Source organism: Pleurodeles waltl, chromosome 4_2 (assembly GCF_031143425.1).
Source record: "Pleurodeles waltl isolate 20211129_DDA chromosome 4_2, aPleWal1.hap1.20221129, whole genome shotgun sequence".
Taxonomy (NCBI): domain Eukaryota; kingdom Metazoa; phylum Chordata; class Amphibia; order Caudata; family Salamandridae; genus Pleurodeles; species Pleurodeles waltl.
Window position 1 is genome coordinate 645,709,356 of NC_090443.1, and position 27,481 is coordinate 645,736,836.

Here is a 27,481-nt window from a genome sequence, read left to right on the forward strand (position 1 = left end):
TGTAGCTGCAGTGACTTGTTCGAGTACCAAACCAGACACAGACATTATGGCTGCCATAAAAGCTGCGGTTGATGGTACGCCTTATCCTAAAGGATTTCCTAATAAATATCAATACTTGATGGGAGGTATGCTGAACGCTGAAGTTAAAATTCCAGGCGTAGGCATAATGGGCATCCCCAATAAAGATGTAAGATCACAATTGATTAAAGCAGCGCATGAGGGGGTGGCATCTGCACATGCTGGTGTGGCGACTACAATTTCACTCGTACGGGCCCGTTATTGGTGGCCCGGTCTCTATAAAGAGACTAAGCAGTATGTCCTTTGTTGAGACAACAAATCAAAGTTTCCACGACCAAGCGCCTGCCGCAGACACCCCTCTTAATTTCCAATAGACCATTACAATGTGTGTACTTGGACCATTGCGGTCCATTAACACCTGATAGTGCATACAAATAGATATTAGTCGCTGTTGATTCATGCTCCAGATTTGTGTGGGCGTGGCCACAAAGCTCGGCTGACGCTCAGACTGTGATTAAAGATTTGCGGCCTTCCATTCGGACCAGGGTCCTGCTTTTGCCTCAAGGGCATTCAGGGACACCATGGCTTTGTTGTGGGTTCAACTTCAGTACTCGTCTCCATTTCATCCCGAGGGAAATAGTGTTGTGGAGCGATTAAACCGTGATTTAAAGCAATCCTTAACAGCCAGAGTCTTAGGTACGGGTCGTAGTTGGCTATTCCACCTGTATGGAGTTCAGAGAGCACTAAAATAACTTGTCTAGAAGGTCCATGGGGGGTCGTACTTCAGATGAGTGCCTGTTCGGAACACAAATGTTTGTTTCGGATCTTGATGGTCCTGACATGGAGGCAGCAGGAACACCTTTTGACATAAATTATCGTATCACTGTTTTACAGGAATTACAGCAGTTCTGTGAAGATAACTCTTCTATAAGTGCTGCCTCCACAGGAATTAAGGATGTGCCTGTGACATCTACTGGCTGGATTCCCAGGGTTGGGCATCTTGTACGTGAAAAGGTCGCAGTGAAAAAATAATTTGGCCCTTCTTATCGGGCACCAGTCCCTGTACTGGGAATACACGGTACCAGAACTGTTATTCTACCACCGTTGCCAGGTGCCAAAGAAAATCGGTTTGTTTCAATATACAATGTCAAACTACAACATGTGGCCGATTCTGCACAGCAGACCAAGAGGAATATCCAGTAGTTCCCAAATCCCACTCACTACTGGAGAAGAAGTTCCGCTGCAAGTTGTTTATACCAACACTGATACCTCTCCGAGCTTGGAGAGTGTGGAAGATGATGATCTTGCATTAGTTCCACTAACAACAAGCAATTTAGAAACATTTGATTGAGTCACCACGACTACAAGCCAGACGGATGGTGCTGCTCAAAATCCAGTAGTCTCATTAAGATAATGAGAGCCCACGCCACACCACGGTGGTGTGTTTCACATGCACCCGGCACCATCTTCTTACACACAATGCCCTGCAAACCTCAAACTTTGCTGGAAATCAAAAATGTTCCCACATTTTTGTGATGGAACCTTCCGGAATCTGCAGGAATCCACAAAATTACTACCACCCAGCATTGTCTCATCTATACTGATAACAATTCTGCTGCACGTGTCAGCCTAAAAATGTTTTTTTTCAAACTGCCCTTTTGGACCGGCTTTTGTTCCCCCTCAATTTTGACATGTTTTTGGCTCTTCCCTGTCACAAGCACTTGGCCCACCTAGACAAATGAGGTATCATTTTTTTGGGGAGACTGAATGGAACTTTGGGTGTTAGGATATTTTTCCCGGTGTGGTGATCCCACACAGAAATGTGGGAAAATATGATTTTTTGCTAAATTTGAGGTTTGATGAGGATTCTGGGTAAGAAAACAGCAGGGGATCCATGCAAGTCACACCTCCCTTGACTCCTTGGGTGTCTAGTTTTCAGAAATGTCTGGGTTTGGTAGGTTTCCCTAGATGGCTGCGCAGCCCAGGACCAAAAATGTAGGTGCCCCCCCCCCAAAAAAACATGTAGCTTTATATTTGATAATTTTGATGTGTCCAGATAGTGTTTTGGGGCATTTCCTTTCGCGGGCAGTAGGCCTACCCACAAAAGTGAGGTACCATTTTTATAGGGAGTCTTGAGGGAGCTCTGGGTGGAAGGAAATTTGTGGCTCCTCTCTGATTCCAGAACATTCTGTTACCGAAATTAGAGGAAAAAGTGTTTTTTGGCCAAATTTTGAGGCTTGCAAAGGATTCTGGGTAACAGAACCTGATCAGAGCCCCAAAAGTCATCTTGGATTCCCCTAGGTGTCTAGTTTTCAAAACTGCACAGGTTTGCTTGGTTTCCCTAGGTGCTGGCTGAGCTAAAGGCCAAAATCCACAGCTAGGCACTTTGCAAAAAACAGCTCTGTTTTCTTTGGGAAAATGATAAGTGTCCATGTTGTGATTTGGGGCATTTCCTGTCGAGGGTCCTAGGCCTACCCCTACAAGTGAGGTACCATTTTTATCTGGAGACTTGGGGGAATGCTGGGTGGAAGGAAATTTGTGGCTCTTTTCTGATTCCAGGACGTTCTGTCACCGAAATGAGAGGAAAACGTTTTTTTGGCCCAGTTTTGAGGTTTGCAAAGGATTCTGGGTAACAGAACCTGGTCAGAGCCCCACAAGTCACCCCATCTTAGATTCCCCTCGGTATCTAGTTTTTAAAAGTGCACAGGTTTGTTAGGATTCCTTAGGTGCCGGCTGAGCTGGAGGCCAAAATCCACAGCTAGGCACTTTGCAAAAAGCAGCTCTGTTTTCTTTGTGAAAATGTGATGTGTCCACGTTTTTGGGGCATTTCCTGTCGCGGGCACAAAGCCTACCCATGCAAGTGAGGTACCATTCTTATCGGGAGACTTGGGGGAACATAGAATAGCAAAACAAGAGTAATTGCCCCTTGTCTTTCTCTACATTTTTTCCTTCCAAATGTAAGACAGTGTGTAAAAAAGATGTCTATTTGAGAAATGCCCTGTAATTCACATGCTAGTATGGGCACCCCAGAATTCAGAGATGTGCAAATAACCACTGCTTCGCAACACATTATCTTGTGGCCATTTTGGAAATACAAAGGTTTTCTTGATACCTATTTTTCACTTTTTATATTTCAACAAATGAATTGCTGTATACCCGGAATAGAATGAAAACCCATTGCAAGGTGAAGCTCATTTATTGGCTCTGACTACCTAGGATTTTTGATGAACCTACAAGCCCTATGTATCCCCACAACCAGAAGAGGCCACCAGATGTAATGATATATTGCTTTAAAAAATCTGAGATAGCAGGAAGAAAGTTACAAAAAATAGTAAAAATCTGGTATTTCCCAGTAAAATGTCAAAATTGTGTTGAAAAATGGGGTTTTCTAATTCAAGTCTGCCTGTTCCTGAAAGCTAGGAAGATGGTGATTTTACCACCGCAAACCCTTTGTTTATGCCATTTTCAGGGAAAAAGCAACAAGCCTTCTTCTGCAGCCTTTTTTTCTAATTATTGTGACAAAAAAATGAAATTTTCGTTGTATTTTGGCTAATTTCTTGGTCTCCAGGGGAGCCCACAAAGTATGGGTACCTATAGAATCCCTAGTATTTTGGATAAAATGACACAAATTTGGCCTGGGTAGCTTATGTGGAGAAAAAGTTATGAGGGTCTAAGCGCGAACTGCCCCAAATAGCCAAAAAAAGGCTCAGCACAGGAGGGGAAAAGGCCTGGCAACGAAGGGGTTAATACATAATTGGATTGTCTTCATTTCCAATAGAACTGTTTTGTTTGAACCAAAATTAGTTTATACTATTGTGAATTTTTATCATAAACTTTCCAACGGAATAATGTGGACATAGCAGCTTCCTTAGACAAAACCCTCACTGGGCTTTAGCTGATTTTAAGAAAGAGCATTTTGTAATTTGTGGGGTGATTTTATTTTTAGGCTGCATCCCATATCAGATTTGTCTATCTGTGGGCTGTCAGGGTGGGACACTGAGAGTCTGCTGTACTTTGAACATACTCCCTGTGGGGATATTTTGAAATTTATAATGAATACTTTGTCACAGTCTTACACTCAATCTTGTCACCCACCTCAGCAGAGACCTCACATCTTTTTTGTGAAGGGGTCAAGGTAGCCTTAATGACTTTATTGCACTATCTCGATATTATAAACCAAAGGCTATTGACTTTTTCATCTTACAGAATGACTTAAGATCATTACTCCTTATCCTTATCCATTGATATGGGTAAAGAGAAACAACATGTGCCCCCAGTTCTTAACACCTCAGTAACTTACAATACAAATGAGGGGCTTATGAGGAGGTGGTCCACATAGATTCCAGTACCATTCCAGAGGTATTAAAAAAAAAGGTGTGGGGCAGGTTTTGGCTTGCCTGAATGATGATCTCAATTCTAACTTTCTGTTGATGACATTTAAAGTGTTTTTTCTCTCAGTTACTGACTACCTGACAACCCATTGCAGGAAAAGAGTAAACAATTCATAATAGTGGTTTGACAGGAATTGTTCAAAGTCTCATTAAAACCTTACCCATGCTCTGAAACAGGTCTCCCACAATAGGGAGTTGGTGAGACTCAGTAGATATAATTATAAAAAGGTGATAATTCAGTGGGAAAAAAGGTATTAGAGCTGAAGCTTGGGCAAAACTATGATCCTTATTTACAAGAAATGAGTGCATCGTGATCGATGCACCGGTTTTCTTGTGCTGCCCTGCACCCCCACTAATGATGCCAGTACAGTGTTCAATGGCACACAGTGTCCACAACTGCATCAGAAATACTGACACAGTTGTGGTACTAAACCGTAGCATTGCTAGACTAGCTCCAAAATGTTGATGCTAGTCCAGCAATGCTGGGGGGGGGGGCATTGAAAGCAGCGCAGCGTCAGTCTAACTCCTGCCCTGAGCAGGCGTTAACAAAATTATGCTGTAATGGCGCAGAATGGCTCAGTGAAATCTTGTATATTTTACTGCACCAATTCTGCTGCCTTTTTGTGTGCGAATGCCTACCCTGCATACCTTCTACCTGTCACAGGTATAATGCATCTCAAGGCTTTAAAACTGGCGCAGTGGTACCATTGCACCAGTTTGTAAAAGCGGCACTGTGTGGGGTGTCTGTTTCCATCACATTAGCTAAAAAATGATGATGGTGATGCCACAGTGGCACAAAGGGCTTGTAAATGAGCCCTCAAATTCAGCTAGCTAAACCCATATGTCATTGATGATCACAGTATACATATTGATGTTGTCATTCCTGTGCAAGACTGGGTTGAGCATTTTTTAAAGATATATAGCTCTAATATTGATACTTCTACTCTCTCTGATCTAGATACCCCCATAAAGTAAGATGGCAGTAGATAGAGAAAACCCATCCACCTATAGGGACGTTATCATCCACTTTCATTAGTTGAGATAACTAGCAAACTTATGGGCAGAGTTTTAAGTAAATGTCTGGAAACATGGGTGATGGATAAGGGGTGCTTTTCTCAAGTGCGTTATGGGTTTAGACAAGGTCTTTAGACAGCAGAAGAGTGCCTCAACCTCCATTTGGTCATATCTAAAGGCATAGTGGCCAAGAGTTGGCACTCTCCACCTAGGCTTCAGAGACCTAACTGCAGCTTTTATCTGGGTGGATAGAGGGAAATTATGGGCGAAGGTACTTGAGAATGGTATCGACTCTGCTTCGATTCATTTTCTGGCCTGAATACACTAGGGCGTGACAGGGCGACTGAGGTATGGAAAAAATGGACAGCTTGAAACAAAACGTGGTGTAAGGCAAGGCAGGTCCCATATCTATTTTGTTTACATATTAATGACCTAGCAAAATATCTTAAATGAGGTTGGTGCACCAAAGATTGGATCAAGGAAATTACCTGCCTTATTGTATGCAGAGAATTTTGTCCAAATTTCAAAAACAGGGGTAGGGATAAAAGAATTAAATAGGTTATGTCTTTATATGAAGGGCTTGGGTTTAAAAACAAATTCTACTAAATCTCACATCATGGTCATAGGGAAGCCTTGTACAACTCTGAAATCACATTACGTAATTGAAGAGAAATTATCATATATCTCCTCTTTCTCTTACCTAGGAATACCTCTTGATCAAAAATAGCATGTGGACACATTTAATTAGTATCAGGAAGCTAAGGTTTGAGCAGATCACTGAGGCCCCATTCAGGTTTGCAGGGAAATTTGACAATAATCCTTTGGATGTTATGGTTAAAATCTGTTCCATAAAATGACTCTCTGAAGTGTTATTTGGTGCAGGGGTATGGGGTATCGAGATGTCCATGATTTACAGGTCGCTGAAAATGTATTTATAAGAAGATTCCTGTCAGTGCTGTATAGCCTACCCACATTCCTAGGCCTCTCAGAACTGGGTCTAGTGTTGTTAGAGGATCTTCTCAGATCCCCTTTAAAGCTCTGGAGAGCAATCTGGATCAAACAGGAAACAAAGCTTAATCAGGCTATAATTAAAGATTGCAAGTCCCTGATAAGACACAAAACTTTACTTGGCTGAGATACGTGACGGAGCACCTTGCAACGATAGGGAGAGAGGACTGTTATTAAAACCCTTTGTTAATGCCCAATATATCTAAAAAACAATTAAAGCAAGAACCCTTTGATAATTTCCAAAATCTCAAAAAAATAATTAACGCAAGATGTCTTAGCTGCTAGGGCACAATAACACCAATGTAGAGAGATAGGAAAGACGAGGGTAGCTCGTTATCTCACCATTGTCACAACCAACACTATGGAAACACATCTTACGTTTCCATTTTCACATGTGCAAAGATTTTATCTGATTAGATTTAGGTTTGGTATTGCTCACTACCTGGTTGCATATCCCAGTACGGCACATCACAACTCCCTTTTCGGAGCCCTACCCCTGCAATTCAACTACTAGCTAGTGCTTGCTACATTTCTTTTTTTTGTAATTTATACATTGTACCAAGGAAGAATTTTCTAAACCCTTTTTTGAGGCACTTGAACATAAGAAGATGCAGGCCAGCTTTGTTTTTCTACTGCAGCTCCTTCAAACTGAATATATATGTTTGATGGTCTATAAGTATACATTCGCTGCTGGTGGTTTCAGAAAATGAGTGGAGAAATACAACTTTACCTTGTTATACTCTGGTAGTAAATACAGAATTTTGCATAAGTAGACCTTAGTAGATTGTGCAGGGTACCTTCAAATTATTTGTGCCTATATGTGCATACTACACCCCACCACAGAAGACAGAGGCTTGTGGAAGCTTGATTTCCCAGAGGTGCTGTTTTAACTCTCTGACATCACTAAGGATTCTTTTGTTTCTCTCGCTGTTTAATATTCTTGAGCATAGACAAATGTCATATTTGTTGCCTATTGGTTTTTTCTTTGATTCTTTTGCTTTGAAATTGTATGGCAGATTTTATCCTATTGTTTTTATTGACACTGTTCTCATTCTTTTTATATGTACTGTAACTTATAAGGTTGTACTTGTGTATCCTGAATAAGTAATTGTAAAATGAAATGGAATGAAATGCATGCACTACCATACACAAGACTTTTGTTTAGCCCCATCGGTGCTCATGATGGAACTGTTCTGTCATGAGCAATGGGGGTGGTATGCTGAGGACAGAACCATTCTGTCCTCTGCATATGACCACCAAAGCCCTCTGTTGTTTACAGCAGAAGGATTTGATTTTTCTAAAAAAAAAGCCCCTGGAACTGGGAAAGAACTTTCCCAGCTCCTGAGGCTATTTTTAGTTTTCCCTGAAATGACGAGCAGTGTGCATGGCGCACTGACATCGTTTCAATGAAAATGAAAGTGAACTGAGCAGAAATGGGGGGGGGAAATGTGTTTCTTTAAAGAACGTTTGAGGTTTGCAAGGGATTCTGGAGAAAAAAAACGCAGTGAAAGCCAGGCAAGTTAGCCTACCCTAGATACCACTAAGGCCCTCATTACAACTTAGGCGGACCGAAACACCCGTCCACCAAAGCTGTGCAGTCAGAAAACCACCAGTGACCTCACAGTGAGGGCTATTACAAGTTTTCCGCTGGGTCAGCGGGCAGAAACAGAGTTTCCACCCGCCGGCCCAGTGGAAAACAGCCCACAACATTTACGCCGGCTCATATTAGAGTCAATGGCAATGTTGTGGTGCGTAGGTTGCAGCAGCACCTGTCACGCTTTTCACTGGCTGCCAAGCAGACAGTGAAAAGCATGACGGGGCTGGCCATGGGGGTCCCTGCAATGCCCATGCCAAGTGTATGGGCAGTGCAGGGGCCTCCGTGGGCCCCCTTGTGTCCCGTCTCCACCAGCTTTTACATGGCGGTGCAACTGCCATGTAAAAGCTGGTAGAGAGAGACTCCCCAGTGCAATGCTGCTTGCAAGGTGGCCTTAGCAGATTAGGACCGCCAGCACCACCAGCCACCAGCCACCAGCCCCTCCCCACTGGAGAAAGTGAGAAGTGGTGGTGCTGGTGGTCCGACTGTGGCACAAACGCCACAGTATTAATGTGCCTGTCAGACTGCCACATTGGCAGCGGTCCGACCTCCACCGCAGCCGCCAGGGTCATAATGAGGGGCTAAGTGTCTGGTTTAAAAAAATGTACAGGCATTTTAGGTTTCCCTAGGTGCCGACTGAGCTAGAGCTCAAAACCCAAAGCTAGGCACATTGCAAAATATGGATCCGTTTTCAGTGCCCACGTTGCATTTTGGGCCGTTTCCTGTTGCGGGCTCTAGACCTACCCACACAAGGGGAGGCTTGGGGGAATGCTGGGTGGAAAGACGTTTGTGGCTCCCCTCAGATTCTGAAGTTTGCAAGGGATTCTGGGTAACAGAACCTGGTGAGAGACACACAAGTCACCCCATCCTGCATTTCCTTAGGTGTCTAGTCATCAAAATGTACAGGTTTGCTAGGTGTCCTTAGGTGCCAGCTGAGCTAGGGCCCAAAATCCACAGCTAGACACATGAAGGATTGGTTTTCAGTTGAAAAATGTGATGTGTGCCTGTTGTGTTTTGGGCCATTTCCTTTCATGCGCACTTGGCCTACCCACACAAGTGAGGTACCATTTTTATTGGAAGACTTAGAGAAATACAAAATAGTAGAACACATGTTATGCCAAATGTCTTTCTCTGCATTTGTACCTTTCAGGTAAAACAGTGTGTAAAAAAGACATTGTCTTGAGAAATGCCCTCAAATTCACATGCTGGTATGAGTACCCACAAATTCAGAGATGTGCATATAACCACTGGCTCTAAACTCCATATCCTGTGCCCATTTCGGAAATACATAGGTTTCCTTGATACTTATTTTTCACGCTTTATATCTTACCAAATGAATTGCTGTATGCCCTGTACACAATGAAAACCATTGCAAGATGTAGCTCAGCTCTTGGTACCTCAGGTTCCTGGTGGACCTACAAGCCCTGTATATCCCTATAATGAAAAGGGTCCAGTGGACGCAATGGTGTATAGGAAGACCTTGAAGGATCTACACAAATGCTCCTTGCTGAATTCAGAAATGTGTCTACTTTTTAGAAATGTATAGCATTCTGTGATCCACCATTGGTTTTATACCCATGTCTACCATTAACAGGAAGGAGGCTGAAAGCACAAAAAATGGGAAAAATGGGCTAAGTCCCAGTAAAATGCCAAAACAATATTGAAACGTGTTTTTCTGATTCATAACTGCCTGTGCCTGAAATCTGGGAAGATGGTGATTTTAGCACCACAAACCCTTCATTGACGCCATATACAGGGAAAAAAATAGACAATTGTTTTCTGCAGCACTTTTTCCCATTGAAAAAAAAATAGCTATATTTTGGCTAATTTCTCGGTTCCCTCAAGGGGAATCCACAAACCTAGGATACCTTTAGAATCCCTAGGATGTTGGAAAAAAGGATAAAAATTTGGCACAGATACCTTAAGTCTACAAAAAGTTATGGAGGCTTAAGTGTGAAGTACCCCAAAGAACCCAAAAAACCCTTTTTCCTCTTTCTATGTGTGCTGAAGAATCCAGTACACATAGAAAGAGGAAAAAACAAGGAGAAATTAAGTTATTTCTCCTCATTGCACCTCCCCTGAGGAGGCGTTAGATTTTGATACATTCCTAGGTTTACAGTGACTTGTAAACCTGGGAATGCATCAAAATCCATGGAACTCCTCCCTGATGCAGTGTAAAGCATCTTGTGCAGTTTGCAGCACACAAAGGAAGATAAAATAACAAGGAGAAAAAAAAAATCTCCATGCTATGCTATTTCCTGGCAATTTCACGCATTCCCAGGTTTACAAACCTTTGTAAATCTGGGAATGCGTGAAATCAATGGGTCGCTACATGGGAATGCCCATGTTCCACCCATTGAACGCCTCCCAAATTATGCAATGCAATGCAAGAGGCTCTTTAGCTTTAAATTTTCTTTACAAAGCCAGGCAAGGCAGCACAAATAGCCCTTTGCATGTCTTTGTAAATAAATACTAGCATTTTGCATCATGGATGCACCACAAAAGTGGTGCAACCATAACAGAAAATGTTAGTAAATATGGAGCTCAGTCTGTCAAGGGTTCAAAACTGAGAAGTAAAAAAACCAGAATCATCTGTTAGAAAACAATTCCTTCTGAGAAAATATGACAGTTGATTTACTTGTTCTCTGAAAACGTAAGGAACATCTTAGTACATTTTGTTCTGTAATTGTCAGAATAATTGACAGTTCTGAAATGTTCCCTATAATATTTCACATTTAATATGTATTAAAAATAACTCCAAGGACGACAAAAGGAAAAACGAAAATGCATTGTTATTTTTCTTGCTTCTTCATATTTCATTATGCTGCTTTAAATCCCGAATTGAAATATACCACCAAACAGGCAGCATAATGCACTCAAAGCTAAGTCTTAACCATGTCTTCCTAAATTGAGATTAGTCCGGATCTCCATGAAGGGCATTGCTGATTCGTCCGGATATCCACAAAGGCCATTTCACCTGATAAATAAGCATTTGCAATGCAATGGGTCTTGTATTTGCTTGAGTTAGAGCTATTAGGGTTGTAAACTCCTAACCTGGCTTTTCTTGCCAAATGAACTGAAAATGAAAAGTAATACAATTTCACATAGGGAGTCAATTTAAAGCGTGAGCATGAAGGTGACTAATCAGAACAAAAAGGCCGGTCCAGTTTTGCCTTTGCATAGTAATAAAAAACAAAAAAACAATTGTGCTGCGTAAAACCATGAATTTACGAAGGATTGCTAGGATAAACAGTAGAATTAAACTGGTAGTCATGAAAAGCACTTGATTACTGCCCAGCGAAATCATGCTGCCTACGAAATAAAGAGAAAAAGTGTTCCAGAAACCATACAGAAAACATGGTGACTCGTATGTTTTCAGTAGTTGGCCGGTGCTCTTGCGGAGGGCTAGCCACCGGAAAAGGCATGACATATGCATGCCTTTCACTAATGAAATCAAGCAAATTTTAAAAGGCAAGCCCACAAGCCAACTAAAATGATGGGTGTGACATTGGCGTGGTTAAAAGCCCACAGAGAGATTACAACAGGGACAGAGCACTTGCGCGCTTCACCCTAAAATGGTTGCGCTTTTGTGTCAAAATCATAGCAATGATTGGAATTACTTCAGGAATAAAGCTCAGTAATCCGGAGCAAACAAGTAAGCAATTCCTGTTTGCTCAGGGAATGTTCGGCATCCCACTCTACATAGATAGGTAATTCTGTATCCTGAAATTACTAATGGATGTAGTATTGGTAATTTTGAGTTTTAAATTACCTAAGTGAGTTTACACCACATCTTGGAATAGAGCTTCTAGTTCTTTTAATTAGTTTCCATTTTCAGAACTTTTATGGACCTTAATGTCTTTTATGACATTAATGAGAGCCACAATGGGAATGCTGCATACTGGTTTTGAATTTTGAAATACTGTAGCTCTACTGAGAAACCACATTGCCTCTTATGAGGGAAAAGAAGGATCGGAACTCCAGACTTTGAGTAACTCCGGGTCAGAGCACTACCAGCTCAGTTCCAAACTGGGAGAGATAGGACAAGTACCAAAGAGCAGGCTACTGTTTAATCTCCATGCAGTGTTTCGGAGGACAAAAGTCTTCCTTCTCGCCCATCATATGTGAACGAACACTCTATGGAAGCCCACAAAATCAAAACCAGTGATTAGCCAGTAAATAGAAGCATAGCAATAGAACTGTGCAAATGTATTATTTGGATCAGGTTGAACTGCTACCCATTTAGCTGCTATTTTTGATAATAAATGTAAAGCCTGTTTTACCTGCAGTATATAATCTTCTGGTGACAATCAGTAGGGGTCATTTGAGTTTTAGAATCTGCACAAATCATGGCTGACACTATATATGATCTTCAATTCTAATGTGTTTGCTGTGTGAATCTTTGGCATCACTACAGACGTTGATGTGGGGACACAGGGACATTGTTTTAGGGTGGGCACAGTCCTGAGTGTAGCATCCTCAAAAAAAATATTCTACCACAGATCACCCACCAACTTTCTAGTACCTCAAATTAAGTAATTCTCAATTATCTCACATTGTATCATCCTTATATTACAAGAAGATTCAGTCATGCTGATAATGAAGAAGTGAACTACAAGCCATCGCCTTCAAAACTGAAACAGCATGACTGCCTTTATGAGTTGTATGTCACTATGTAGGGAGCACTACTACTTCACGGGATATATCATATCAATATATATATATATACATATATATATATATTATAGATAGATAGATAGATAGATAGATAGATAGATAGATAGATAGATAGATAGATAGATAGATAGATAGATAGGTAGATATATGTAAGTCCCCAGTTATTTCTCATGACCTCACATTTGATGCGACAGATGCAATCAATTACAAATGTCATGAATAATCTTAAAACTGAGACTATATAAAATATTCAGATACCATTGGATGAGAAAGTTTGCTCTCCAGTAGTTCTTTTTCAGTCTGCAAGCCAATACTCAGGTCCATAAAATCAGAATGATCTGATGGTCATAATAATAAATATTTCACACAGTACACATGGGACCTCGGTCAGTAACCTCTGAGCTCAAAACCCAAGACAAGGGATGGGTGAGCTAAAGGGACTGCTCTGCTTTTTAATGGTAAACAAAAGTTGATTTGCACCAGAGGTCACGGATACTGGGGACACAAAAATAGAACTCAACGTGGCCCTCAAGATCTGCAAATCCTGCCTGGGGTATGAAAAGCTGACATAAGCTTTCCTGACATGGCAGTGCAAACCCAAGTGTGAAAACACCCTGAAGGCCCAAAGTAGTGTCCAAGGATCATGTAACTGAATCTGAAATTTTTTATAAAAAGTTAAATTTTAAAAAAGTGCCTCAGTCGGCATCCCCATGAACAGGGGATGTTGTCTGCCACGGAGAACTGGTCTCAGGATATGTCCTGGAGGCAGGAACCTAAGGCCACATTTAAGTAACGTTGTGCTGCACCTAATGCAGTGCAACTTTTCTTGCGCCCTGTAGTGCCCCCTGCCTTCACCATGTGTGCGCCGTATCTAGAATATGGTGCACCATGGCGGAGGGTAGGGGGCAATAGTGTCATTTTTATTGAAGCTATTGATGTACTCTGCAGGAGCAGCACTAAAATATTGGCGCTACTCCTGCAGAGTACATAGGGGCCCAGTATAAATAGTGGACCCCCCCATTTAACGCCTGCTCTGAGCAGGCATTGAAAGTGCAGTAAAAAATGACCCAAGGAAATCTGTTAGATTTTCTGGTGCCATTTTTTGGGGCCCTGAATGTGGGAACACTCCCTTTGCATACATTATACATGGTGCAGGCATAATGTAGCGTAAAGGGTTACAAAGTGACACAATACATGCATTGCCCCACTTTGTGAATATGGTGTGAGGATTTTGGCCTCGTTGGGCCACATTAGTGAAAAAAAATTGATGTTAATGTGACGCATGGTGGCGCTAGGGGCTTATAAATATGCACCCAACTCTCTGTTGGTTGTCTCCCTGCAAATGGTTGGGAACAGGGCCTGGCCAGAGTCTGTGTATAGCTATGTATAGTAAGGAGGGGGCTAGGTTGGTTGCCCATAAGGGTTTGAAGTGTGGAGTAGGTGAAGTGATATTGTGGGGAAGGAAATAAGCCAAAAAGAAGCAAATTGTGACCAATACTTTGCAACATCTGGTCCTTTAGTCTTTGCCTATGAAATCAGAACTATCTTTAACTTATGAAGAGATACATTTAACAAATGAAAACAGGAAGTGGTTCATATATTAGTATACCTTCTCCAACAGACTCCTTTTTGAAGTAATGTTAGCTCTCTCTGCAATTCTAACAGACCCTCATGTACTTTTGGGAGCAAGCAAAAGTTTGGAATTTTAGGGCGTATGTTACCAAGATTGCATTCGCAAACTGTGGTAACAAATAGAGCACTGACATTTTGCACATCTAATCTAATTTTTATGGACTGACCTATGTAAAAATAGTTTGGTTCACATACTACCAAATCTCAGGGGTTTGCAGAACAACCTGTCTAATTAATATTAATTTGACAGGTCTGAATTTGTGACTCCATGTATTTATTTCAATCACAGCAATGGTGGCATGCAAGAGACATGCAAGAGACAACAGACCACAATCCCTGTGGTTGCATTGCAAAATAAAACTTTTTTTAAAGAAGTCCTGAGTTCCTTAAAGGAATCCAGGCTGTTCTAATAGGAATACACTTTTACAGCTTAGGGAAACATTAATGATAGCAGACATTGATCACATCTAACACTGCTTCCTGCTTATTAAGCTTCCAGATTGATTCCCAAAGTGTAAGGGATCTAAAGGGGAGTCCTTCCTCTTTGCAAATCAGTTATAACAATCTGAATCTCTGATTTACTACCCAAATAAGTCAAACTGAAGTAGATACCTTTGGTGTGAATGTGAGAGTGGAGAATGACACACTGATAGCCTGGCTGTATAGAAAAATCACAGCAGCCAACAGCTTTCTGCATGCGAAGAGTTACCATCCGGCCGTGTTAGAAAGAGGTTTCCCTCTGGAGAGCTACTTTGGGCAAAAAGCAGAGAGGTAGAATATTCAGATATAACATTAAAAAACAGCTTAGAGTAATGCAGGGAGGAAAGGCAGAGATGAATTACTCTTTGGTTTAAAAAAGAAAGCAACAAAGGCAATAGAGTAAGGATGATAACTGCATTCAGCAATCAACCTAAAAAGTTCAGAAGAATACCAAGGAGACATTGAGGAGTGCTACAATCACTTATGATTGGAGACAAGAAAGAGGCTATCAGGACGCAGGTTAGCTACAGAGACCACCATCTTTCAGGCACATTAGTGAGAGGATATTATACCCCTCAGAAATATGGCACTTGTTTGCACAATGAGATCAGAGTTTTCAGATATACATGTCGTAAGGCCACCATGGTAGTTGTAGAGTGCCATAAGAAAAGAAACCATGGGAGATACTGCAATTCTGATGTTGTCTACAGTCTAATATGCCTGTCAAAAATATTATGTGAGCATGACATATTTTCCTCTAAGTAAACAGTGCTCCAAAGGAATGAATTGATATACCCTGTGACCAAACACTTTAAATTTAAATGAAGACCTAAGAACAGAGAAGAACTTTTGAACTTTTTTTCTGTTGACAGGATTGTGAAGCATGAAAGAGGAGGAGACAGATTGATGGAACTGAGGAAATTGAGGTCATGAAATTTCATTGAGTTCCAAAGCAGAGGTCCTGAAGGTCTGAAATGTGAGGAAGAACTTTTAGTGGATATATCATAATAGTGCTACAAAGATTAAAAATAAAACATTGCAATACAATAGTGAGGATATATACCAACAACAGAGAAAAGAAAGGCTTATAGCAGATAGTGGAATTTTGAACAGACTTGATATACAATAATTAAAATGCTGGTTCTATTCTGGGGAAAAACCATGACACAGATCACATTTGTACTGTTAAAAATTGGGTTACTGGTTGACTGGGGTGTGAGCCCTGGTCAAGCAGCAGCCACAGTCTTAGTAAGGGTAATGCAAAAGCAAAGGCCAAATTAACCTCGGCTCAATCCCTTGGTAGCTTGGCACAGAGCAGTCAGACTTAATTTAGGGGGAATGTGTAAAGTATTTGTGCAACACTTCAAACAGTAAAACAGTGAAAAGACCACAGCAAAAGATCCCACATCTGGTTAGCAAAATAGAGCCTATTGTAATACAAATGTGATAAATAAAACAAAACTAAAATGACAAAAATTCAATCAGTGGAACCAGGATTATGGATTATTAAAATTAAACTGGAAATTAGCATTTTAAAGCAGAAAGTGTCAACAACATTATCTGCTCTCGCTTGACCAGGTCAAAGTAAAAATTCAGGCTGACTGCAATGGATTGCAGGCTGGATAGAGTCCCAGATTCATCCTGCTCAAGTTTTACTTTCTTAAGTTTTGTGCCAAGAGTCCTGTTTGCATTCTAGAGGGTCGTGAGGAGCATGGAGAGTGTTTTTTCCTGGTAGCAGTTGGCATGGTGCGAAAAGCAAGTGAGGTGTAAAGGAAGGGCGGACTGGAGCTTCACTTTGGCGGGCCCCAGTGCTGTCAATGCTGCTGTGTGAAGAGACAGGCTTGCAGCTGCTCATGCTGAATTTCAGTGCGAGCTATGTGTCTCAGTGCGAACAGACAGTTCACGAATGACCCAAAAGAGCTCGTGAGCCACAGAAAGGTTCCAGGCCTTGAGAGGCACTAATTGGGGGTCGGGATCTCACTGCGGCTGGGTCCAGGAGCTGGTTGGGGAGCCTTCTGTGTCCCTAAGGCTCAGATCAGGAGGCCAGCAGACTAGCACTTAAAGTCACTCTGGGGTCCTGGGTTCAAGATAAGGTTGCAGGTCCAGTTCTTCTTTCCCAAGAAAGAGGGCAGCAGGTCAGAACAGCAGGGTAGCAGTTAATTTAGGGCAGCAGTCCAGCAGAGTGGCAATCCTTGTAGCAGCACAGCAGTCCTTCTTCTTGGCAGAATATCCACAGATCCAGAGGTATACTGAATAATTGGTGTCTGATGTCCTTCTTTTGTACACAGTTGTGCCTTTGAAGTGGAGAGAAACTTCTAGAGACATGCTCTTGAAATGCACAGATGCCCTGCCTTCCTGACTCCATACTAACTGGAGAGGGTATTTGTTGCATCGAAACAATTCATGTGAAGAGACACTACATACAAGTGATGAGCAGATAAAATTGATAGCTCACAGAGGAAAAGGCTGTTGTTAAAATAACAGTAACTAGAAATGAGAGAGATCCTCAAGAAAATCACATTGAATACACTAATACTGAATGATTGGTTGGTGCTATATGTATAAAGACTATCAGTCCTGATGAAGACCCTTGATCGATTTGTCCTTATACATGGGGTAAAAACATCGACATATTGATGTTGTGGATTATTGTTGAGATAAACAGTGACTTCTAGACACCAGAAAGAAAAAAGGGTCCAATAGAAGATCGCTAAACCTTGTTTTTTAACCACACCTTGTGTATATATTGTGTGAAGCACCTTGGCAATTTTTCACACGATTCACTTTCACTGCACTGTCATCATAGGAGCACCTGAATATACAGAGCTGGCTGTTTTTATTTGCAATGAAGATGGATTTACTAAATAAAAAGTATGAATTGTCGAAATAACTATACTCAAAGGAGAAGTTTATTATAAATTATTTATGAATTATTCGACTTTCTTGTTCAGGCAGTTGATTGCTGTGATAGATATTTTGAAATGTTCTTGACCACTCTATGTTATATGACCTCACTACATGTGTAAAGTGACAAGGTAGTGATCTGGTCTTCTGGCATGTATTCAGCAATAGGTAGGTGTGAACAGTACCAACCTGTTTGACACTCATATATGTCCTTTTGAAACATCTGTTGTTGTTACTTGCCTACATGACATTGACACAGACTTTGATTTGTTCACTTACTTTACCATGGGAATTTGCTGCATACATGTAGTGCATTTCCAAAATGTTACATGGATAGTTATACATTTTGTTGTCACCCTTAATCTAATGCTTGTTGTAAGACAAGTTTTCATGCTGAGCTGAGATTGACACATCATTCATCATCTTCAGGAAGAACCTCAAGACGTGGTTCTTCGAATGAGGCTCTGTCTGCCCTCACACCCAGTGCCTTTTGATACTCACGGGTGAGTAGTCATGCTCTACAAAAACTGATTGATTGATGATTGATGGACGCATAGATTTGTCAATGTGTGCCATTTTTATGTTGAACACACTGATGTAGACACAAGTAGCTTTCTACTATAGACCTGGACACAATACTTTAGGTTTTCACATGTGTGTGAATGATTCTACCTTGAAGGGGATTCAGTAATTCTCTGCCTTCATTCTGTCATCACTGATGTGGCAAGAGAATGCTGAGATTGGGATCCTGAGTACATTGTGATCCGTGCCCTGATTACATTTTATTCTATGTTAGTTACTGGTGTATGCCATATTTGACAGCATTGTGTGTGAGTTTGTGAGTTTAACATTGATGGATTCATATGCAGGGAATTTGGCCAACTTATACCAAAATACTGGTGATCTATCACATTGGTTACATATATCAACGTGGCTTGATACCTATGTGTTTATCTAGACTTTCAGTATGGCTGAGGCATATGTGTGTTTTGTACTGTTGGTATCACATTGATACACGACATACGCACATGAATGGGTCCTACACTTACATTGCATGACACAAATGGAATTTACAACTACTTCTTCTAGGGTTGATCCAGAAACGTTGGTCAACATACAAGTACACTGCCATGTGTGACACACCAAGGGCCAGATGTACGAAACGTTTTGCGACTCGCAAACGGCAAAATTTGCCGTTTGCGAGTCGCAAAATGCGTATCCCAATGCAGAAATGCATTTTGCGAGTCGTTACCGACTCGCAAAATGCATTTCAGACTCGCAAATAGGAAGGGGTGTTCCCTTCCTATTTGCGAGTCGCATTGGGATGCAATACCATTTGCGACCGCATATGCGGTCGCAAATGGCATCGCAGTTACCATCCACTTCAAGTGGATGGTAACCCAATCACAAATTGGAAGGGGTCCCCATGGGACCCCTTCCAGTTTGTGATTGCACCCAAAAATATTTTTTCAGGGCAGGGAGTGGTCCAAGGGACCACTCCCTGCCCTGAAAAATCCGAAACTAAAGGTTTCGTTTTTTTTTGTAGTGCAGCTCGTTTTCCCTTAGGGAAAACGGGCTACACTTCAAAAAAAAAAATCCTGCTTTATTGACAAGCAGGTCGCTAACATGGAGGCCTGCTGACGTCAGCAGGTCTCCATGTTAGCGAGTGCCCATACTCGCAATGGGGCCGCAATTTGCGACCCACCTCATGAATATTCATGAGGTGGGTCATTGCGACCCCATTGCGAGTTGCAGTCGGTGTCTGAGACACCTTACTGCATAGCAATTTGCGACTTGCAAATTGCGAGTCGCAGGGACTCGCAATTTGCAAGTCGCAAATTGCTTTTTTCGTACATCTGGCCCTTACTTATGAACACATGACTTGTTAACACACTATTAATTTAGTGGAACTTTAACTGATACCGAGACTAGGTACGCCATTGAGATACCATTCATCTCACACTTTGCCATTATCTGCCCTTTGTACTCATATTAACTTGACTTGTGTACCACATGATTTTTGTCTTTATTTGTTAACCAGTGTAGAGTATGGGGTTCAGTCCATTCACCAGTGTGAGATGACACAATACTGTGCACAGATGTTATGTTGCTACTGCCATTACAGGATTAGTGAGGGAATGGCACAATGGGAAATGATTCTCTACCTGTAGCAGTAAATTGTTCCCACTATTTACACATGAAACTATAGGCCAGAAGTGTCACAGTGCAGCACAGCATGTCTCCTTGCTGTGCTGCACTGCACCACTGGAAAATGGCAGAAATGCACAGTATTTAAGTCATATGGCACTTTCATGACCTTTCACCCTTCCCTGATAGACAATGTGCTGCCTGTGTTGCATGCAGGATTGTTTTTTCTGTCAGAAGGGGTACCTTCTGGCACAAAAAAAATCCTTAGAGGCATATTCTTCTATCTGTGTGTGCTACAGAATGCAGCACACATGGGAAGACGAAGTAACATGGATGAATTAAGTAACACCAGAAACCATGGGAATTGCATGGAAACACCCACAAAACACCGATGGAACACCTCCCTTGCTAACAGTAATGCAACACAGCATTTTGCACTGTGTTACATTTCTCCAGATTTTTGACACCATTCAAAGCTACGCAAAGTGGCTATGGATGTCTTCAAAATTCTGACTTACAGGTTTGCATCACAGATGTACCACAATGCATGGGGCGAGCATGAAATACACCTCTCGTAAATATGTTCCTAGCACCATAGACAAACACAGAGATGTCTATTAAGTCATACATTTCAAATTTGGTTGGTATGTTGTGTACTTCAGATTTCCTTACCAACAAATAGGCCATTCCTGTATTGCAAATTCTGGTAGCACTCAGGGGTGATACTTTGCCCGAATATGTAGGCATCATGCTCACTTCCTGGGTATTTGTCCAGCACATTGATAAACATCCCAGATTGTTCACTATGGACTGGATGTTGATTGAATATGCGTGCTTCCGGTTTCTGTACATGTGGGGTGTTTCAGCAGGGGGAACCAATTGCACATGTGTGCAATCCATTGCACTTAATACATGGTGAAATCCCCCAGTGGCATAGAAGCCTTGCTTGGCGTCCAGTTATTGTTGTTGGATCTTAGGGAACAGGAGGTACTGGGGTGTGAACCTGATTATGGAATTCAGTACAGAGGGTAGGAAGGTAGAAAAATAAGCCTGTGAGATTCCTTCCACTCTGGTTGTTGTGATCTGGAAGGAACCAGATACCAGCATCTGGTACAAAACCATAAGTTTGACTTGTGGAGGAATGTTAGTGAGCCTGGCATTTGGAGGCTAGAGACTTGGCCCAATCCATTCTTCAATGACAGACTCCCTACTGAGTCAGTAGCGTGTGATTACCTCATCTTCTCAGGGGTCAATTAAGGATATGCACTGCCAGAACACACGCTCCCTCCTCCTTAGCTGCCTATTTGGCAGTGATCTCCTTGTGCCTCCTAGGTGCAGGATCACAACATCCATGGCATAGTTAAGTTGTTTTATGATGTTCTTGTTTTTATGCCAGAGCCGTTGTGTCATTTCTTACGCCTGGGTTGGTGATGCCCAGGTTTTTTGGCACATTGCAAGCTTTGTGTGCCACTTCTCAACAATGCATCACATATTGTCAAACCCATAAATATCACTGCATTAGAGTTGTGTTAGATTTTGTGGGGAATGCCTACCTTGCAAATTTTAATTTGTGTGTTGCGCAGCTGGTTTAGTTGCAGCTTTTCCCAGATGAAAGCCTTCAAAAACTATGCATTTTGGAAAATACGTTGACTTATAAATGTGGGGCACTACTTACACATCCATTGTGTCAAAATTCCTGGTGCAACACCGGCACAAGCTTCTCATAAATATGCCCCTAAATCCAATGAAAATTCTGCATTTCTCAGAGAATTACTTGTTATTGGGTAGCAGTGCACAAATATCAATCAATCTCGGTTCTGTATTTCTGGGTGCAGCATCACTGATGCGGTTTCATCACATCTCTAAGAGACAGGGTGTGTTTTTTGATGAGTTAAGAACTAGATCTTTCTGTGCTCTTAGGGGCATATTTATACTCTGTTTGCGCCGAATGTGCGTCAAAGATTTTGACGCACATTCGGCGCAAACACTGCCCCATATTTAAACTTTGACGCCCGACCCCGCGGACGTCAAAATTCCACCATGTGCGTCATTTTTTGAAAGCGGGAAACTGCCTTGCCCTTAGGGGCATATTTATACTTTTCACGCACAACTGCGCCAATGCAGTTGTGTTTCAAAAATTTCACCGCCGGCTAACGCCATTCCAACGCGCCATGCGGGCGCCTTATATATGGAATGACGCTGCGGACTGGTCTGAGTAAAAAACAATTACTCACACCAGGCAGCGCCGGCGTATGGGAAAATGGGGGTTGTGCGTCAAAAAATGGTGCAAGTCAGGTCTGAGGCAAAAATCAGGCCTTAAACCGGACTTGCACCATTTTTTTTACGCACAATCCCCATTGACATGACTCCTGTCTTAGGAAAGACAGGAGTCATGCCCCCTTGCCCAATGACCATGCCCAGGGGACTTATGTCCCCTGGGCATGGTCATTGGGCATAGTGGCATGTAGGGGGGCCCCCAATCAGGTCCCTCTATGCCACTTAAAAAAAACTTTAAAAAATATGTACCTGAACTTACCTTTAGTTCCCTGGGATGGGTCCCCCCATCCATGGGTGTCCTCCAGGGGTGGGCGAGGGCAGCAGGGGGTGTCCTTGGGGGCAGGGTAGGGCACCTCTGGACTCCTTCCGAGCCCACAGATCCCTTAACGCCTGCCCTGACCCAGACGTTAAAAAACAGCGCACATCAGGCTGTGCGACGTTTTTTAAGGCCCACTCCCTCCTGTGCGTCAAAATGATGCTGGGGTATAAATAAGGCGCACAGGCCTTAAAGTAACTTTTTGGAAGGGAACGCCTACCTTGCATATCATTAACGCAAGTCAGTTTCCCGCTTCCCAAAAATGACGCACATGGTGGAATTTTGACGTCCGCGGGGTTGGGCGTCAAAGTTTAAATATGGGGCAGTGTTTGCACCGAGTGTGCGTCAAAATTTTTGACACACATTCAGCACAAACAGAGCATAAATATAAATATGCCCCTTAGTGTTTCACACAAATGTAAACGATTTGCATTAAAAGCTACCCTACTGTGTAGAACGTCTTTGGTGTACTAACATAATTCAATAAGCAATTAATACAAAATACTGAGCCGTCTACTCAACAATGCGAGTTTTTCCAAATTGTGATTTTTCTATTTACAGATTTTCTGTTTGAAGCAGAGATAAGGATTGTTTTCATACAATAAATGAGGAAGCTTCATTTAGTATGACATTGCTTGCTGTTTTTTGAGAAAAGTAATACTTGAACAAATTGAGAAGCACTGCACGCTGAACAAACCCTGAATTCCAATAAACATATTGTAAAAGCTCTGCAATGTACTGCTGCAAAGCTTAGAAAGAATTGAGCGTTTTATCATAAAACGCAATCTAAATAAGGCTATGTCTTTAAGACATCCCACCGCTAGAAGCATGTGGTATAACACTAGGCTTCAGCACCTGCTCAAAACCACAGGGATGTACTATGTGTTGACGTTAGCATAAACTCTGTCAAGCAATATTCCAGAATGGCTCATTTTGAAAGGTTTGCCAGAGTCAGACCTAAAAATGCATTCAGCGTGATAATATCTAAAAGGATCCTGGATGTGATCATTATCAAAAAATGTTGCCCTGTGGGAGATGGTCTTACACATTTTAACAAAAGGGAATCCAGCAGCTTTTACACATGTCTGTTTTACTGTAAAAACGTATTTCTCAAAGTTTCCATACAACACATTGTAAGAAGTTGCTACATTTTTTGCTGCCTTTTTGTTCCTAGAGTTTAGTTTTTTATGCTATGTGACAATAACGGCAGAGGGAATTTCCAGAGAAAGGGTTTTTTGTGTGTTTCTTTTCCTGTATGTAGTCTTTTGCCATATTGGGCATAAAATTAAAGCCTAGCGCTTGATTTACTTGTATTGAGGGTTTGTTACTTACCCTTCCATTGAATATCTGGGGAGAATAGAAAAAATATTGAGTCTTCCCTGAGATTAGGAATTGTACGTTTCACTTTTCCACGGTATCTTAAACAAGCACCACCAAAAGAAACAGTGAGGGCTTTGACGGGCTACCATTACTGATTGTATAGACCTACCTAATGTGCCAGTTCCCAGGTTGCCCTCTGAGAGCCTTTGACAGTAGCATTAGCATCTATTTATTACCTGAAAATGGCATGTTGTCAGTGTTTTTTATTTACTTCTTAGCATTATCAAAGCTTCCTCTTTTTTCTGTGCCTTACTTTCGTGGAACTCAAACAACTTTGTTTCCCTAGATTGTGCTTAGAATTGCAATCTCTTTTCTTAGGTTTTCCTTTGCATTTCTAATACCGTTATCAGTGCTACAATATAGTGCTTTCAATTTATATAAAAAAGAAGTCCTTGACATCAGGCAATTTAAAGTCCTTTTCAAAATACAGAAGGAGCCTCAGACAGAGCTGTCCTCGAAAAGAGATAAGTATTCAGTCTAGATTCGTACTGAGATAGGAAATGAGTACGCCGTGCCTTCCCTGACATGCCCTAGCTTCTTCGCAGACACCTCTCTACTCTATTGTTTCCTAACTAGCTTCCTGGGAAGTAATATTTTCTGACTAGGTTTAGGCGCACACATTTTTACATATTTTTCACACTCTGCAAGTGGCCATAGTTTACTTTGTTCTTTAAGAATACAACTGTCAATTTGTACATTGAAAAATCCTTTATATTCAGTGTATTTTAAACGAGTCCGTATACAATAAAAGACCACACTCTATCATTGGCTTAATTCATTTTGTTAATGAAATTGGTCATGTTGCTAAAATTGAGAAAAGCCATGCAACTGGATGGAAATAACTTAAACATATCTAAGATATGCATGCCCTTATACTGGCACACGATGTTCCATTCGTCACACCATTTCCCGCTCTCGCATTCGATCTATCAAAGGACCTGTTGTCATGGGTATTGCTTTACACAACATCTCTACTGCAAAGCGCGGGGGACCGAAAGGACAGTTAATCAAATGAAACGCAATAAAAATCTCATTCATTTTTTCACTTGTCATGGATAAATGTCATCGGTACGGTCACTTACCATATCATGTGTGTCAATTATTTCTGCTGACCGCTGTAGAACATCATTCATTGTAATGGCTTAACTGGAATTTCGTTAAAATATGTTATAGTCAGTAATAAATAGGATTAGCATTTTCAAGGTTATAGTACAAAGGTCTGAGGAATGGCTCAGTGTGTTACAGCACCGGATACAGATTCAGTGGAAACCAGAAGGTTAAGCCTTCTATTACATTTTATTTAGAATAACCTAGACTTTTCAAATGTTATATATAAACCTCGTTTTTAAATAATCTTTACAATAGCAAATCGGTTGCAAATGTATAAGTGACATCTTTACTATTAACAAGACAAGACCATGCCCATCACCCCCATATCTTGAAACCAAGTTCACTGTGTCTTGTAGATCATGGCACACCTGCAGCCAGGACAACTTCAAATCGCACACTAAGAAGTGTGGATCAGGAGGGCTACAGCGTAGCTCCAATTTTGGAATGTGTTGAAGGCTCACCTTCTTAACAAACATTACATCACCGAGCTTTCACTATGTTCAATCCATTTTTCTGTCTTATGATTTGTTAACTTTACGCTTGTCTTTGACCATGAACAACACTCTGCTACCTTTTGTCTAGTTTCAAACTATATAAATGACATATACACATATACATATTGTTAGACTTTTCATCCTTGGCGTGGTCTCCCTTAACTTTTTGCTTCTGTTCCCCAGATTGTTGATGTGAGCTGGACTCTGATTTTGCTGTTTTTGTTACACTGGGCACTTTACCACTGCTAACCAGTGCTAAAGTGCAAGTGTTCCTTTACAAAATGTGTATGTAATTGGCTTATCCATGATTGGCATATTTGACGTATTAGTAAGTCCCTAGTACAGTGCACTAGAGGTGCCCAGGGCCTGTAAATCAAATGCTACTAGTGGGCCTGCAGTACTGGTTGTGCCACCCACATCAGTAGCTAGACCTGCCATTGCAGTGTCTGTGTGCAGTTTTAACTGTAAATTCGACTAGGCAAGTGTACCCACTTGCCAGGCCTAAACCTTCCATTTTCTTACATGTAAGACACCCCTAAGGTAGGCCCTATGTAGCCTCAAGGGCAGGGTGCAGTGTATGGTTAGGGTAGGACATATAGTAATGTGTTTTATATGTCCTGACACTGTTGCAAGGCCTGTCCCTCTCTAATAATTTAACATGGGGGCTACCTTTAAATATGATTAAAGTGGAGATTCCCTTTGGGAGCGGATGAACATGTGGAGTTTGGGGTCTCTGAGCTCACAATTTAAAAATACAACTTTTAGTAAAGTTGATTTTGAGATTGTGTGTTTGAAAATGCCACTTTTAGAAAGTGGACATTTTCTTGCTTTTACCATATCTGTGACTCTACCTGTTTGTGGATTCCCTGTCTGGGTCAGTTTGACAGTTGGGCTGTTTGCACCTCACACTAGACAGTGACACAAAGCGAGCTGGGGTGTAGCCTGCATATCCTGATGAGCCATCTGTGCTATGAGGGAGGGGAGGAGTGGTCACTTACACTTGAAATGGCTGTGCCTGTCCTCACACAATGCAGTCTCCAACCCCCTGGTGAGTGTCTGGGGCCCTGGCCTGGGCAAGGCAGGATTTCACATTCACAAGAGACTTTTCTTTGAAGTAGGCCTACTTCAAAGGAGAAATTGGGTATGAGAAGGGCACCCAAAACTACAGACTTTAGATCACTTCTGGACATCAAGAGGAACCCCTGCCTGGAGAAGAGATGAAGAGCTGAGGAGAAGTGCTGCCCTGCCTGTGACTGTGCTTTGTGGAGCTATCCTGCAGTTGCTGCTTCTGCCAGTGCAAGGGGACAAAGACTGGACTTTGTGGTATATTCCTGCTTGAGAAGGACTCTCCAAGGGTTTGGACTGAGCTTGCCCCCTGTTCTGAAGTCTCAGGGCCATCAAAGACTTCCCTTACCAGCACCTGGACTCTCTGCTGAGACTCTTACCCTGACAAGTGGTGCCCTATCCAGTCCCTGGGCCCTTGAAAGGAAAAGCTGGTGAAAGTTCAAGGAAATCAACTTCGGATGACTCCGGACCGACGCCTCTGCTGAATCCGGTGATGCCGCCTGCAACTGAATCTGTGATCTTCACTGGAACGCGACGACCTTCGCAGGCCCGACACCGCTGCAGCCCCGCTGAAGTCCGCGACTCTATGCAAGTCGCCGCACCACATTGTGACCAACGCCGCTCGAAGTACGCTGATTCAACTTTTCGCATAGACCTCGCTGTTAGACTGGACAGCCTTAGGGTGGTCACCCCTAACTTTTTGCCTGCCTCCCTCCACTTTTTGGACACTGTTTTTGCTGGCTTTTAGACTCTGCACACTTTACCACTGCTAACCAGTGCTAAAGTGCATATGCTCTCTCCCTTAAAACATGGTAACCTTGAATCATACCTGACTGGACTATTTCATTTACTTATAAGTCCCTAGTAATGCGCACTCTATGTGCCTAGGGCCTGTAGATTAAATGCTACTAGTGGGCCTGCAGCACTGGTTGTGCCACCCACTTAAATAGCCCCTTCTCCTTGTCTCAGGCCT